Source organism: Sceloporus occidentalis, unplaced genomic scaffold (assembly GCF_023333645.1).
Source record: "Sceloporus occidentalis isolate IW3139 unplaced genomic scaffold, rSceOcc1.0.p SCAF_6, whole genome shotgun sequence".
Taxonomy (NCBI): Eukaryota; Metazoa; Chordata; class Lepidosauria; order Squamata; family Phrynosomatidae; genus Sceloporus; species Sceloporus occidentalis.
The window spans coordinates 52,909,264-52,926,057 of record NW_028316986.1 but is presented as its reverse complement, the minus strand read 5'-3'; the positions used below and the strand labels follow the sequence as shown (position 1 = coordinate 52,926,057).

Sequence of the window (16,794 nt, the reverse complement as noted above, 5' to 3'; positions counted from 1 at the left end):
ATTGGCTGAATTGGTTAAATTGCTTGAATTGGCTAAATTGGCTGAATTGGTTAAATTGCTTGAATTGGATAAATTGGCTGAAGTGGTTAAATTGCTTGAATTGGCTGAAGTGGTTAAATTGCTTGAATTGGTTTAAATTTGGCTTTTTGGGCTGCCCCTCTCCTCCTCCTCCTCCTCCTGCCTCACTCCGAGATGCCAGGACCAGATGCCAAGACCAGCAAAGATAAGAAAAACACTTTTGTACTGTATGGTCATGGCTGTGATGTTTTCAAAGTGTGAGATGTGTTTGGCCTTGATTTGATGTGGGCCAGAGAGTGTGACCATGGGGTTGCTTTTTTAGATTTAGGGTTGCTTTGGTCATGGCTATGATGATTTGAGAGCTCCTCCTCCTCCTTCTCCTGCCTCACTCTGATGCCAAGACCAGCAAAGATAAGAAAAACACTTTTTTTCTTTATCCTTTAGAATGGGCCTGACCTTGGGGTGGCATGTTCAGATTTGGGGTTTCTGGCCTTTGAGTTTGGGTTCTGGGGTGGCATGGTCATGGCTGTGATGTTTTCAAAGTGTGAGATGTGAGGTTTGCATGTTTGGCCTTGATTTGATGTGGGCCAGAGAGTGTGACCTTGGGGTGGCATGTTCAGATTTGGGGTTTCTGGCCTTTGAGTTTGGGTTCTGGGGTGGCTTGGTCATGGCTGTGATGTTTTCAAAGTGTGAGATGTGAGGTTTGCATGTTTGGCCTTGATTTGATGTGGGCCAGAGAGTGTGACCTTGGGGTGGCATGTTCAGATTTGGGGTTTCTGGCCTTTGAGTTTGGGTTCTGGGGTGGCATGGTCATGGCTGTGATGTTTTCAAAGTGTGAGATGTGAGGTTTGCATGTTTGGCCTTGATTTGATGTGGGCCAGAGAGTGTGACCTTGGGGTGGCATGTTCAGATTTGGGGTTTCTGGCCTTTGAGTTTGGGTTCTGGGGTGGCTTGGTCATGGCTGTGATGTTTTCAAAGTGTGAGATGTGAGGTTTGCATGTTTGGCCTTGATTTGATGTGGGCCAGAGAGTGTGACCTTGGGGTGGCATGTTCAGATTTGGGGTTTCTGGCCTTTGAGTTTGGGTTCTGGGGTGGCATGGTCATGGCTGTGATGTTTTCAAAGTGTGAGATGTGAGGTTTGCATGTTTGGCCTTGATTTGATGTGGGCCAGAGAGTGTGACCTTGGGGTGGCATGTTCAGATTTGGGGTTTCTGGCCTTTGAGTTTGGGTTCTGGGGTGGCATGGTCATGGCTGTGATGTTTTCAAAGTGTGAGATGTGAGGTTTGCATGTTTGGCCTTGATTTGATGTGGGCCAGAGAGTGTGACCTTGGGGTGGCATGTTCAGATTTGGGGTTTCTGGCCTTTGAGTTTGGGTTCTGGGGTGGCATGGTCATGGCTGTGATGTTTTCAAAGTGTGAGATGTGAGGTTTGCATGTTTGGCCTTGATTTGATGTGGGCCAGAGAGTGTGACCTTGGGGTGGCATGTTCAGATTTGGGGTTTCTGGCCTTTGAGTTTGGGTTCTGGGGTGGCTTGGTCATGGCTGTGATGTTTTCAAAGTGTGAGATGTGAGGTTTGCATGTTTGGCCTTGATTTGATGTGGGCCAGAGAGTGTGACCTTGGGGTGGCATGTTCAGATTTGGGGTTTCTGGCCTTTGAGTTTGGGTTCTGGGGTGGCATGGTCATGGCTGTGATGTTTTCAAAGTGTGAGATGTGAGGTTTGCATGTTTGGCCTTGATTTGATGTGGGCCAGAGAGTGTGACCTTGGGGTGGCATGTTCAGATTTGGGGTTTCTGGCCTTTGAGTTTGGGTTCTGGGGTGGCATGGTCATGGCTGTGATGTTTTCAAAGTGTGAGATGTGAGGTTTGCATGTTTGGCCTTGATTTGATGTGGGCCAGAGAGTGTGACCTTGGGGTGGCATGTTCAGATTTGGGGTTTCTGGCCTTTGAGTTTGGGTTCTGGGGTGGCTTGGTCATGGCTGTGATGTTTTCAAAGTGTGAGATGTGTTTGGCCTTGATTTGATGTGGGCCAGAGAGTGTGACCTTGGGGTGGCATGTTCAGATTTGGGGTTTCTGGCCTTTGAGTTTGGGTTCTGGGGTGGCATGGTCATGGCTGTGATGTTTTCAAAGTGTGAGATGTGTTTGGCCTTGATTTGATGTGGGCCAGAGAGTGTGACCTTGGGGTGGCATGTTCAGATTTGGGGTTTCTGGCCTTTGAGTTTGGGTTCTGGGGTGGCTTGGTCATGGCTGTGATGTTTTCAAAGTGTGAGATGTGAGGTTTGCATGTTTGGCCTTGATTTGATGTGGGCCAGAGAGTGTGACCTTGGGGTGGCATGTTCAGATTTGGGGTTTCTGGCCTTTGAGTTTGGGTTCTGGGGTGGCATGGTCATGGCTGTGATGTTTTCAAAGTGTGAGATGTGAGGTTTGCATGTTTGGCCTTGATTTGATGTGGGCCAGAGAGTGTGACCTTGGGGTGGCATGTTCAGATTTGGGGTTTCTGGCCTTTGAGTTTGGGTTCTGGGGTGGCATGGTCATGGCTGTGATGTTTTCAAAGTGTGAGATGTGTTTGGCCTTGATTTGATGTGGGCCAGAGAGTGTGACCTTGGGGTGGCATGTTCAGATTTGGGGTTTCTGGCCTTTGAGTTTGGGTTCTGGGGTGGCTTGGTCATGGCTGTGATGTTTTCAAAGTGTGAGATGTGAGGTTTGCATGTTTGGCCTTGATTTGATGTGGGCCAGAGAGTGTGACCTTGGGGTGGCATGTTCAGATTTGGGGTTTCTGGCCTTTGAGTTTGGGTTCTGGGGTGGCATGGTCATGGCTGTGATGTTTTCAAAGTGTGAGATGTGAGGTTTGCATGTTTGGCCTTGATTTGATGTGGGCCAGAGAGTGTGACCTTGGGGTGGCATGTTCAGATTTGGGGTTTCTGGCCTTTGAGTTTGGGTTCTGGGGTGGCATGGTCATGGCTGTGATGTTTTCAAAGTGTGAGATGTGAGGTTTGCATGTTTGGCCTTGATTTGATGTGGGCCAGAGAGTGTGACCTTGGGGTGGCATGTTCAGATTTGGGGTTTCTGGCCTTTGAGTTTGGGTTCTGGGGTGGCATGGTCATGGCTGTGATGTTTTCAAAGTGTGAGATGTGAGGTTTGCAAGTTTGGCCTTGCTTTGATGTGGGCCTGACAGTGTGACTTTGGGGTGGCATTTTTAGATTTGGGGTGCTTTGGTCATGGGTGTGATGATTTGAGAGCTCATCCTCCTCCTCCTGCCTGACTCTGAGATGCCAGAACCATCAAAGAGAGAAAAAAACTTTTTTTCTTTATCCTTTAGAAAGTTTAGAATGGACCTGTCAGTCATTGTTAAGATCCTTAGAAAGTTTAGAATGGACCTGTCAGTCATTGTTAAGATCATTAGAAAGTTTAGAATGGACCTGTCAGTCATTGTTAAGCTCTTTAGTGCCTCAGGCAACTTTGTATTACATTGTGTATTGTAGGGTACTTAGCTTAATAGGCCTCTATTGTGACTTTGTTTTGACTTGCAGGTTCAGTCTGAGGTCATGGAACGCATTAGTTATTTTCAATGGGAAAAGCGCTTCGGGTTACGAAATTTTCGGCTTACGAAAGGAATAGCGGAACGAATTAATTTCGTAACCCGGGGTACCAGTGTATTTGCCTTGAAGTCCAGTGCTATATATGGTGGTGAGGGATTGCACTTTGTATATGGTCTGAACCCTGGCCTTGCAATCATATTTTGTACTCAGCCCTTATGGTTTGTGATTGTCTTGATGAGATTCAGGTCAGAGTAATTCCTCCCCACCAGCAGGGTGGGGGGGAAATACTGTTCTTTCTGTATTTATCAAATGTAGAAGTTAGTTTGTCTGAGAAATGCCCTGCAATTCTCAGGAAAAATAAATAAAGCATGCTGTCTCTGCCTGTCTGTTTAGCAAGCACACAAGGCAGAGTGTAGTTTAGGAATGGAGAGAGGTAAGGAAAAGAATTTTTCCCTCTCTTTCTATTGGGGGGGGGGGGGGCATAAGGCTCACTCAGGAGCCCGATTGATATTCAGATCCAATCCTGGCCTGTGTTTGGAAAAGCCAATGTGACCCACTTTATTGCTTGGGCTCATATGTAGAGGAAGGAGTGTCTCTGTAGAAGTGGCAAGACCTGGAAGGAAAAGCAAAGCTTTACTGGACAGGGCAGTGGGTGCCATTGAAATAGGCATAGGGATGCCAGCCAGAGTGAAATGCATGCCATTTAGGAGGAGGGAGGGACAAGAAGGGTGAAACAGGTAAACTTTGAGCCAGCAACAAGGGCATGAGACTTGCTGGATGGAAGTGTTGCAAGGGAGAGCCTAGAAGGAGAGACGAATGCTGAGATAAAGTAACCAACTACAATCAAGGCTCCAGGAGTAAAAATAGTTATGGGGCACTGAAACTAATGGGACGTGACTTCCAAGAAAAGAACAGCTGCAAATTTTAGGCTTGGTCTTACACTTAAAGGCACAGGGTTGTATGACTTGTTAGGTGACGCTGGACTGAAACTACTGTCATCCCTCACTGCTGTTTGTCCTGGCTAGTAATGATGGGAGTTGCAGTATGGGTGTTTCGACATTTGAATTGTGTCCTTCAAGGACATTTGAATGTTTTCCAGATTTAACCTTGTGTAATCCTCTACAACAGTGGTTCTCAACCTTCCTAATACCGTGACCCTTTAATACAGTTCCTCATGTTGGTGACCCCCAACCATAAAATGATTTTTGTTGTTACCTCATAAATATGTGTTTTCCGATGGTCTTAGGTGACCCCTGTGAGAGATCGCGACCCACAGGTTGAGAACCGCTGCCCAACAACATACTGCTAAATAACTTTGGCTGAGAGAGTTTTTGAGGTCATCTGGTCAGTGCTGTAGTAGAGCCAGACTTTACAAGGTTGGAGAGCTGGGACTGATAATTAATTAGTAAGGCCCCTTCCATTTCTCCTATTCCCTCTGAACGTAGCTGCTATTCACACGTGAGTTGAAGGGAAGATGGGATTTTCCCAGAAAGATGATATTATTGCGAACAAGCATTGTTGTGCTTGGGCTGAAATAAACAATCAAGCTCCATTAGCTTTACAAAAAAACCTGTTCCAAGAGGAACCAAATACTAGTACCAAGTTTTTAATATAGAACTACGCATCTGTCTGAATTTTGGGGCTCTTGGGGTTGTGGCTTTTTGAATTGTTACAATAAGCGTCTGCACTACACCTCTCCCCCAGGGAGTAACTCTTACTTGCTCAAAGTTCAATAGTATATCGACTCTGGCAATCTCAAGGAGGACATAATCGTCCGGTAATTAAGTGTAAGATTACAACTTGGGATTTATTCACTGCTGTTTCCAAGAAAGGCTTAGTCTTTCCATAAAAATCTGTTAAGGAAGAAAAGGCAGAACAACTACAATGACTTTTGAGTTGAGGAGTGGCTCAGTTGGTCTAGGATTTAATACCTATTTGATTGCCATGGCTCTACCATATCAAATCATGTACTTGAGAGTGAGGTACTTGGGATTCTCTGCTTGAGACTCCAGTTTGTGGGACTTGACTAAACCTCTCTAGCAGAGAAGTATATTTCACAAAACTACAAACCTCAGCATTCCCTCAGATGGAGTTTTGTTGTTGTGTGCCCTCAGGTCATTTCCAACTTACGATGAACCTAAGGCCATCGAGGGGTTTTCTTGGCAAGATTTGTTCAGAAGAGGTTTTCCCTTGCCTTCCCCTGAGGCTGAGAGAGTTCGACTTGTCCACTGGCAATCAGAAAAGTATACTAAATGTTGAATTTGTTTGTCTTTTTTTCTTTTGTGGTTTGGATGTGTTTATTTTTGTGGCAGTTGTTGTTGCTGTTGCTTTATTTTGTTAGTTGGTTTGATTAATACAGCTTTGGAAGAACTGAAAGATGAATGTTTTTCAAATCTTGGCTGTTGGAAACATCTAATAAAAACACTATTAAAAACAAACTGCTATCTTGAATGAAGACAAAAAAACACAGTAATATACTAAAAGGGTAATAACTGTGTAGATTAGATACACATTAGCACCCCCTCTCCCAAGCCCCATTTCTGAGCATGGCATCATCCTGGATGATGTAAAAGTGTGAGCATGGATAGACCCCAATCTGTGATGTGGCACTCATCCCTTAAAGGTGTTGTTGTTGTTGTGTTCAAGTCCTTTTCCGACTTAGGGCAATCCTAAGGCAAACCTATCATGGGGTTTTTCACAGAAGGTTTGCCATTGCCATCCACTGAGGCCAAGGTGACCAGATGTCCTAACTGCAAAGGAGGAGAATGCACTGCGAAATGTAGGGCATTCAAGAAAAATGTAGGGCGTTACCTAATAAAAACTAAAAACACTAACATAACTGTAAATTCATGCTTCTTGTTGTTGTGTGCCTTCAAGTCTTTTCTGACTTATGGTGACCTTAAGACTTTCCAGGTCTTGCCACTTCTACAGAGACACTCCTATCATGAGGTGTTCTTGGGAAGATGGAGTCTCCTTCTTTGGAGGTGGATGGCCATGTGTAGAGAGGGGGGTGCTTTGATTCTGTGTTCCTGCATAGCAGGGGGTTGGACTGGATGGCCCTTGGGTTTCTTCCAACTCTATGATTCTACGATTCTAAGAAGATTGGTTCAGAGAAGGTTTGACATTGCCTTCCCCTGAGGCTGAGAGTGTGTGACTTGCCCAAGGTTCCCCAGTGGGCTTCCATGGCTGAGCTGGAAATTCAACTGTGTTCTGTAGAGTCATAGAGTTGCTCAAAACACTACGCCATGCTGGCGCTCAGAGATCCCCCCCTCCAGGCTGCATCTGGGCTGCAGAAATCCAGGTTCACACCATTTTACCTGCCCTGGCTCCATGCTAAGGAATCCTGAGAAGTGTAGTTTTGGGAGACATTTAGCTTTCTCCATCAGAGAGCTCAGGTGCCACAACAAAGTACAATTCCCAAATGCATCTGCAGAAATGCATCCCTGACATGCTATTGAATACACCCGAGGCAGTAGACTCAAGTCTAGGAAAGCTCATGCTGCCAACTTCTTTTTTTCCATTAGGTCCAAAACACACTGCAGAAATAATACAGTTTGAGACCACTTTTAACTGCCCTGGCTCAGTTTTAGGGAATTCTAGGCTATTCTGCTTTGTGAGACATTTAACCTGCTCTGTCAGAAACAGCTCTGGTGCCACAACAAATCCTACAATTCCCAGGATTTCCCTAACACTGAGCCAGGGCAGTTAAAGAGGTCTCAAACTGGATTATTTCAGCACCGTATTTTGAACCTGAGCCTCAAAGGTGCTACAAAATCTCTCTCTTCATACAATTCCACAGCATGGAGGCAATGCAGTTAAAAGTGGTGTCATACTGGATTATTTCAGCAGTATGGATGCAGCAGCAGCCCTACTAAATTGACTGAAATCTACAAAAGCTCATGCTGCCAATTTCTTTCAGTGAGTCTCAAAGGTGCTACAAGATCTCTTTATATACATGATTCCACAGACTAACACAGCTATATCTTTGATTTGTTTTGTTTTGACAAATCATAGGAGTTTATCATACTGGGGCTAATCTTGGCATTAAAGAGAGATTAAAGTGCATTTAAAGCAGTCCTGCAAATAAAGCAAAAATGGTGAGTTGTGTCAATTATTATTGCACACAATTTCGCAAATAAAGTTATATCAGAAATGCATTGTTGCTGAAATCCCGAAAGTAAAAAGATGTGTGTTAATGCTTCTTTGTGATCACTTTAATGGTGGGTCTTGTGCGACGTTGTGTGTCATTTTTCCAGGAATATTCATGGGATGAACTCCTGATCTCCTTTGTGCGATAAACTTCATAGCACCATAGAGGTGGAAGTGACCCCAAGGGGGTCATCCAGTCCAAGCCATGCAGGAACTCACAATCAAAGCACCCCCAGTGAGAGATGGCCATCCAGCCTCTGTTTAAAGACCTCCTGAGAAGGAGACTCCACCACAGTTCAAAAGAGTGTGTCTATTAGATCTTACTGTCAGGAAGTTCCTCCTAATGTTGAGGTGGAATCTCTTTTCCTGTAGCTTGCATTCATTGCTCCGAGTCCTAGTCTCTGGAGCAGCAGAAAACAAGCTTGCTCCCATATCGGTGGGACACCCCTTCAAATACTTAAAGAGAGCTATCATGTCAGCTCTTAACCCTCTCTTCTCCAGGCTAAGCATCCCCAGCTCCCTTCCTCTTCCAGGCTCTTTAAGAAAGCAAGCAGGCAAGCCAGCCAGCTTAGTCCACAGCTTGCCAAGCCTTTGGAGCAAGCCAGGGGAGGCTGCCTTCCAGTGCTGCCAACAAGCCTCGAAGATAATTCCCCAAACGTTTGGCCAAAACTCACCAAATCCCCCCCATATCTCACCAAATACTTATTTCAACTCTCAAAATTACCATTAAAACCCATCACCAAAATCACACCAAAGGCTCTGAAAAGTCCCCGTTTTCGTGTGAAAGTCACCACATTGGCAACACCCAGCCTTCCTTGCCTGGAGCCAAGAGAGGCGGGCAGAGGGGAGGCACCTTCCCCTGAAGGAGCACGAGGAGGGAGCTGCCAGCCAGCAGAGAGAGAAGAAGGCAGCAGCAGCCGGAGCACAGCCAGGTGGGTCTGGTCTGGGATGGTGGCTGGGGCAGAGGAGGGGGGGCTGCTGGGTTTCCTGCTGCTGGTGGTAGTGGGGCATGTGGGCAGCCCAGGGTCTCCTTCCCAAGGAGGCCACATGCCCTCTTCCTCCTCACCCCAAAGGAGGACTTGCTTCTGTCCTGCTTCAAAAAATGAAGGGCACTTTGGAATCCCTCCTGGACAGGAAAAGGTTGAAATGGAGGGCAGGTGCTGGGAAAGGAGGACCAAGTCTTCTCTCTGTGTGTGTGTGTGTGTGTATATACACGCGTACACACACATACACAGACATATATATACACACACACCCACACCCTTGGCTGTGAATGTAAATTCCTGCTGCTGTTGGTCCTGCTCAGAATGGAGGACATTCTTTTGAGTTGCTTCTGGGCTGAAAGGGGAGACATGTGTCCTGGGAAAGGAGGACCTCTGGTCACCTTCCTATAAGTGTAAATGCATGCTTCCCAGTCCTGCTCAAAAATGGAGGGCCTTTTGTGGAGCCCCTCCTGGACACAAGGCTGAGCAAGGAGGAGCCTGCATATAAACTTAAATGTCATGCTCTTTAGTCCTACTCAAAATGGGGGACATTATGGAATCCCTCCTGGACAGAGGGTTGGCATGGAGGACAGGTCCTGGGGAAAGGAGGGCCTTTGGTCCCCCTGCATCCTCCCAGTGGTATCTAAACATGGTCCTTCTTTCCCAGGACATAACCCTCCATTTCCACCTTCTTTCCAAAATGCCCGCCTCCATTCGAACTGACCCATGGGTCCATGCCCTGCTGCCCTTTTGCTGAAGGTCCTCCTCCCTTTTGCCCTGAGCAGGAAGGGCTCTCCTTGTCCCTCGGGTCCCCAGGGCCCTAGTGTGAGACGGGGGTGTCAGTGTCTCTGCGTGTGTCTTTTGGGCAGGGCACCTGTTGCCTTTTGAGGCTTGGGTTTCTTTTTGGCTGGAGGGCGGAGTGGAAGGAGGCTAGCTTGGGCGCTGCTTTCTAAGGAGGAGGAGCACCAAGCCTGGCTTCTGGCTGGCTGGGCCTGGCTTTGGCGGGAAGAAGAAGAAACAAAGGCTGCAGCCACACTGGAGGAATAACCCGGTTTGGCACCGCTTTAACTGCCCTGGCTCAAGGCTATGGAATTCTGGGAGCTGGAGTTTGTTGTGGGGCTCTTATAAAAAGGTCTTATAAATCCATGCTTCTTAGTCCTGCTCAAATTGGAGGACATTTGGGAATCCCTCCTGGACAGAAGCTTGGAATGTAGGGCAGGTCCTGGAAAAGGAGGACAAGTTTGGTCGCCCTGGGTGGATTTCACGGCCAAGCAGGGAATCTGTCCCCTGGCCCCAGAGTCATAGCCTTAGCACTCCAACCACTAACCCTCACTGTGAGCCTGTCTCATATTTGGAGGGGAAGGGGGCCAGGGACAGGCCCATAAATGAGCAGGCCCTTTTTGTTGCTTTACCCTCCACAGAGTCCCTCCTGGGTGCCCCTGGATGATTCATGGTCTTGGAAATTCAAGAGTTGTGTGAGGCAGGCACCCTTTCCTTGTGAGTCAGCTAAATGGAAAGAAATGATCATTGAGCCCCGTAGGACTTGCCAAAGCTATGGAAACAGCATGAAAGTTCAGAGTGTGAATAGCAGACTGCCGTACAAGAGAGATCTTGTAGTATCTTTGAGACTGACGGAAAGAAAGAACTTGGCTGCATGAGCTTTCATAGACTACCTGAAAGCTCATGCTGCCAACTTCCTTCTTTCAATTACACTCAAAGCTGCTACAAAAGCTCTCTACATAGTGATTCTATATAGACCAATGGTTCTCAACCTGTGGGTCATGACTCCTTTTATTTCTGATGGTCTTAGGAATAAGGGTCACAGCATTAGGAAGATTGGGAACCACTGCTATAGACTAACATGGCTATATCTTTGAATAGAATCATAGAGTTGGCAGAGACCCCAAGGGCTATCAATTCCCAACCACTTCTGCCATACAGGAATACACAATCAAAGCACTCCCAGCAGCCTCTGTTTAAAAACCTCCAGAGAAGGAGACTCCACCACATTTCAAAAAGTGTGCCCCACTGTCTAATAGATCTTCCTGTCAGAAAGTTCCTCCTATTGTTGAGGTGGAATCTCTTTTCCTGTAGTTTGAATCCATTGCTCTGGGTCTTATTCTCTGGAGCAGCAAAAAACAAGCTTGCTCTGTCCTCAATATGACAACCCTTCAAAGGTTTAAAAAGGACTGTGACATCACCTTCTCTTCCCCAGGTTAAACATATCCAGCTCCCTAAGCTACTCCTCATAGGGCATGGTTTACAGACCTTTGATATGAGGTGGCACTTAAATCTTGGGATTGGAAGATACTGGCTATCAGGTGTCTGAACTGTGTACCTGCTGAATAGCCTCCCTACCTGCCTAGAAATTTTGTTGTTGTTGTTGTTGTGTGCTTTCAAGTCATTTCCAACTTACGGTGACCCTAAGATGAACTTCTCATAAGGTTTTCATGCCATTGCCATCCTCTGAGGCTGAGAGAGTGTGACTTCGCCAAGGTCACCCAGTGGGTTTCCATGCCTGAGCAGAGGATTCAAATCTTGATCTTCCAGTGTCCTTGCCCTATGCTCAAACAAAAGGACACACCACTATGTCATAGGCCTTGATGTTTGGAGGCTGTTTCTAACAGTCCCCATTTTAAAAGCAGTAGTTTTGTGAGACATTTAGCCTACCCTGTCAGAGAGCTCTGGTGCCACAACAAACTACAAATCCCAGGATTCCATAATGTTGAGCCATGGCTATTAAAGTTGTGTCAACCTGGATTATTTCTGTAGTATGGATGCAGCCATAGTCCTCAAAAACTCTGTTGAAAATATACTTGTGTTGGGAATTTGCCCTAGCCTGATGCTTTGCATTAAGAAAGTCCTAAGTTCAGTATTTGGCATCCAAAGGTGAGACGGGGAAGATTCCATCAGAAGATCTGCCAGTGTAGTCTACTTTTCCTGCTATTTGTAATTTTCTTTGAAAGTACATTATGTCTTGTTTGGCCATTACTCTTTTCTATACTTTGTAGGCTAAACATAGAGTGCTAAATAAATGGTAAAGAGCAGCAAAACAGAATAGGTGAAATGGTGTCTTTTATTGGCTCAGAACTACTAGTTATATAGTGCTTCTTTGGGTGCTTAAAGCTCTGGTCAGTAAAAAGTGTTTCAGGATGATTTATTTCCTCAAAAGATTATATCATCTGTATTACTCAGAGCATTTGTTGTTAACTGCCCTCAAATCAACCCTGGTGACCCTGTGGATGAGACATCTCCAAGCCCCCCTGTCTTCCACTGCTCTGCTTAGATCTTGGCCACATTCTCACTATCATTTAAAGTTCCTATTTGAAACCAGTTCCAATCCTAGGTTTCAATTGTGACGAAGCGAAGCAAACACAAAACAAACAAAAATGCTCTTTCCTGACACTAATTCTTTGGCAGTTCTTTTTTTAAAAAAATTCCTAAGTATGTTCAGCAAGTGGGAACGACGGATCCAGTTTCTCCAAAGTGTGCAAAGCAATCTAATACACGCAGTATATTTCTTTTATCCTCACAAAAACCATGTGAGGGGAGTTAGATTGAGAGATAGTGCCCAAGCCAAAATCATTCATTGAGCTTTTTGTCTCAGTGGGGACATGAATCAAGATTTTTGTTCAACTCTTTATTTGTTGAATAACATATAGCATACAGCATACAGCATACATACATAGCTATGTAACCTACCCAAGACTGAAAGTATATGTAGCTGCTTCACCCATTGCAGTACAGAATGGTGATACAATGGTTAAATGTTGGTACTGTAGCCAAAACATTGTGAGTTTGATCCTTCAGGACTCCTGGTTGACTCAGCCTTCCATCCTTTCATAGGTCAGTAAAATGGGTACCCAGCTTGTTGGGACAATTGGCCAACACGTTGTAAACTGCTTAGAGAGTGCTTAGCTAGCACTATAAAGCAGTATAGAAATGTAAGTTCTATTGCTATTGCTATAATGGTACATGCTGATATTTTTGCTTCTTTGCCTATATTTAACAAAAACATTGTTATTTACTTTTGTGGAACCTTTAGACATGGGCAAGAATCTTTTATGCTGTGCCAAACACTTTTTTTTCTTGCCAAGTGATGCACCACTTTCACTTGCCTTTCAGGGGCCAAACAGGTGCCTGCCACACTTGGGACCAGCAAGCATGGAAGATGTGGGGGTTGGAGGTAGAGAAGGCAAAGATGATATATAGCTATGGATGTTAATGAATTACTGAGTCATAGTACTTCTAGGGAAAATATTTCCTGAATAATGACTGATGTGTTCCAACATAGACTTACAACCTGAAAGTTGACTATGGCTGCAATCTGATATGCACTTCCATGGGAGTATACACTTACTCCCTTCTGAGAAGACATGCATCAGGTTGCATGACAACCTCTTTAACTCATAGTGCTATTATTTGTAAGTTGCTATACTGAAAATGAGTTTTTCCCTGCCCACAATGCTTCGAGTACAGTATATTCAGACTAATATTTCTGAAATATTTTGCCAAATGTTTGTTGTTCACAGGTTTTATGTCCTGACATTACCCATTAGTTCTTCTCTAATGAGGCATTAATCCATGGTCCCACTGCATCCCAGAATCACACTAGATTTGCATAATTGGACTTATGCAGTCAATTGGAAGCAGTATGTGCCCCAGAAGAGAGGGAGTGCAATCTTGAGATTGTTCTGTGAAATAACCAGGATTAGTTCTTTCAAACTATGCTAACTGGAGGAAGATTAAGATGATTTGTCCCACATAAACACACAGGCATTCAAAGAACATGTGAGCAAGTTGAATAGACTTGCACAGCAAATCACTTTTTCCAAGCACCCTGACTCCACCATTAGCATGTTTGAGATGCCTAAAAATGGCGTATTATGGGCTATAATATATATACAAATAAAAAATATAAAATTGTAAATTATAAAATATATAAAAGGAGATTCTATGATTCTATATGTGATCATAGAACCCTTCCAGATGAGGAAAGTTCTGAAGTCATCCTGCTCTAATCTTGTCTGGAAAAACTCTATAGGTGTATGTAACAAGTGAGGGCACCAGGGGAAAAAATTAGCGTGTGCAGTCTCAAGTTCACTCCCAACATATCCTGTGTTCTTTAAATACAGTCATATATTGTTGTTTTGTTCTGTGGAAGTATAGAAACAGAAAATTATAGTAATTTCTACATTAACTCATCAAGAATAAAATTATTATAGAAACGAGATGGGGGGAAGCAGACAGTTAACAAGATTTACAGGTGAAGTCTCAAGGTAAATACAAAATTAAGATGAAAGTCAGTTAGCAGTATCGATCCTTCAGTGGTTGTCATACTTGCAATTGTTTGAGAGATTTAAATAAAGATAACAAGGAGTGTGGTTTTGACTGAGATCAAACATAGTTTGACACATTAACTAAGATATATAAAGATGTTGCGAAAACATGATGGAAACATGGGAAACAAGAAGGGACTTTTTATCAGGCTTGGAGGCCTTGTGAGAAAGCTAAAAACACTGGATACAAATACAGAAATTGTAACAAAAGATATTGAAAAGAACATTCAAATGAAATCTGTTTTTGCTTTTAGGATTTAGAATAAGTCTATGGAAGGTTATTACCGATTTATTAATACAGTATATGATTACTGCTGCAAAGTTGGTATATGCACAAAAATGGAAAAACATGGGAATACCATCTATGGATGAATGGATAGTAGAGTTGATGGACATAGCAGAGATGGATACATGGAATATTTTAATTTGAGATGGATTGATAAGATTTTTGGATGAGGGGAAACTCTTTGTGGAGTTTTTGAGAAAAGACATAGATGATTTATTAGTTGCTGGATTTTGATAATTTCAATTTAGAATATTCATGATAGTAGAAAGAAATGTGTATTACGTAATGCATCAGAAGAAGTAGACTGAAGTCTACGAAAGCTCATGCTGCCAATTTCTTTCAGGGGCTGTACAGACCAGCAAGAAATGCTGGCATCAGGATGGAGTGGGGGCGTGGTAACCGCCCACCACAATTCCACATTCAAAGCAGCATCCCCTCGCCCCCCCCCACCAGACGGCAAGTGACATCACAACATTTCTGCAGTGCAGCATTTACACACGCTGCACTGAAGAAATGTGGAAGAACCACTGCTTTTTTCTGCCCTAAAAAGGAGCAGCATTTTACCGCTTCTTTTGGGGCTGGAAAAACACCAGATTGGGGATGCGGTGCGACGCAGAGCTGCTCCTTCAGGGCTGTTTGTTTTCAGCCTCAGTTACAAGATCTCTCTTTATACTGTATATTAGGTTATTTTCTACGTTTTACTTTCTTGTTTTATGCGAATATATTTGATAATTTTAGTAATAGAAAAATTGGTTTTCCCCCCTTTCCTATTGAATAGTTTATTTTTTAAAAATTTAATTTAAAAATTATCAAAGAAGAATAAAGTTATTTCTTCTTATTAGCTGCCCCTGAGCCAACCTCAACCCATGATGACCCTGTGGATGAGACATCTCCAAGACCCCCTGTTCTCAGCCTCTCTGCAGGCTCAGGCCCATGGCCTCCCTAAACGAGTCTGTCCACCTAATTGTCTTTTCTAAATATTTGCTTTTCCTCATGATGTGCCAAAGTACGACAGTCTCAATTTGATCATCTTGGCTTCCAAGGAGATTTCAGGTTTGATCTGTTCAAGGACCCATTTGTTTGTCCTTTTGACTGTCCATGGTATCCTCAGCACTCTTCTCCGGCACCACATTTGAAATGAGTTGATACCCTTCATATCCCCTTTCTTTATTGTCTGCCTTTCACATCCATACATGGTGCTGGGGGACATGATGGCTTGAATGGTCTTCACTTTAGTGTGTATATATGTGTGTATATATATGTTCTGCATTAATCCATCCTTGACACTTTCCTCCTTAACTTTCTCCAGTAATTTCTCCAGGTCTTAAGTTTGTTTCTGCCAGTAGTATTGTGTCATCTACATATCTTAGGTTGTTGATGCTTCTACCTACAATCTTCACTCCTCCTGCCCCTGAATGTAAGTCTGCTCTTTGTACAATATTTTCTGCATATAGTTTGAATTAACGGGGTGACAATATGTAGCCTTGCTTGACCCCTTTACCAATTGGGAACCATTCTGTTTCTCGGTATTCTATTCTGATGGCAGCCACTTGTCCTGAGTACAAGTTATTCATCAGGGCATTCAGATGTTGTGGCACTCCCATTCCTCTAAGCATAACCCATAACTATTCATGATCTATGCAATCACAGGCATTGATGTAGTCAATAAAGTACATGATTTTCTTCTGGAATTCCCTGGTGCGGTCCATTATCCAACTTATGTTTGCAATGTGATCCATAGTGCCTCTTTCTTTCCTGAATCCAGCCTGCACCTGAGGGATTTCTCACTTCATATAACATAGGAGTCTTTGCTTCAGAATTTCAAGCATGGCTTTGTTTGCTTGGGAAATTAGCATGATGGTTCTGTAATTACTGTAGTCGTGTGTGTGTGTGTGTGTGTGTTTTGGTGGATGGGAATAATGTGGGAGCTACTGCTTTGTTTTTCATATTTGTTGACAGATTTTAGTTAAAACTAAATTTGACTCTGTCTCTGTGGGTTGCAGTCATTCTGTTAGTATGTTATCTGTTCCTGGTGATTTGACTCATTTGGCTTATTAATGGAGATGAGCACCGCACCCCACAGTCGGATACAACTTGATAACTTTGGGTCTGCGGCTTTCGATACCATAGACCATGGTATCCTTCTGGAACGCCTGGCAGAGATGGGAATCGGGGGCACTGCGCTTCAGTGGTTCCGGTCCTATCTCTCTGGGAGGTTCCAGATGGTGCAGCTGAGAGACGTGTGCTCCGATAAGAGGGCCCTCATAACTGGGGTCCCTCAAGGAGCCATTCTGTCTCCCATGCTTTTTAACATTTACATGAAACCGCTGGGAGAGATCATCCGGAGACATGGGGCGCGGGGTTATCAGTACGCTGATGACACCCAAATAGTCTTCTCTATGTCTCCGACTGATGCAGTGACTGAGGATGGCGTCTCTCCTCTCGTGGCCTGTCTGGAGTCAGTAATGGGCTGGATGAGGGAA

General features: G+C 44.3%; 1 protein-coding gene across 6 annotated transcripts in view; it reads left to right on the top strand.

The window, feature by feature from the left end:
• SLC29A1 (solute carrier family 29 member 1 (Augustine blood group)) overlaps nt 1-16,794 on the top strand; it is a 121,746-nt gene that overhangs the window by 36,138 nt on the left and 68,814 nt on the right. Inside the window, exons 1-2 of one of the 6 annotated variants that reach the window (XM_089529630.1) lie at nt 8,570-8,635; nt 15,621-15,728. The exons of 4 other annotated variants lie outside the window; for them this stretch is intronic. The gene's annotated coding sequence lies outside the window, so the exon portion shown is untranslated. Of the gene's footprint in view, nt 1-8,556; nt 8,636-15,620; nt 15,729-16,794 lie in introns of those variants that run through there. One more of the 6 variants, XM_089529632.1, reaches the window with a different exon arrangement.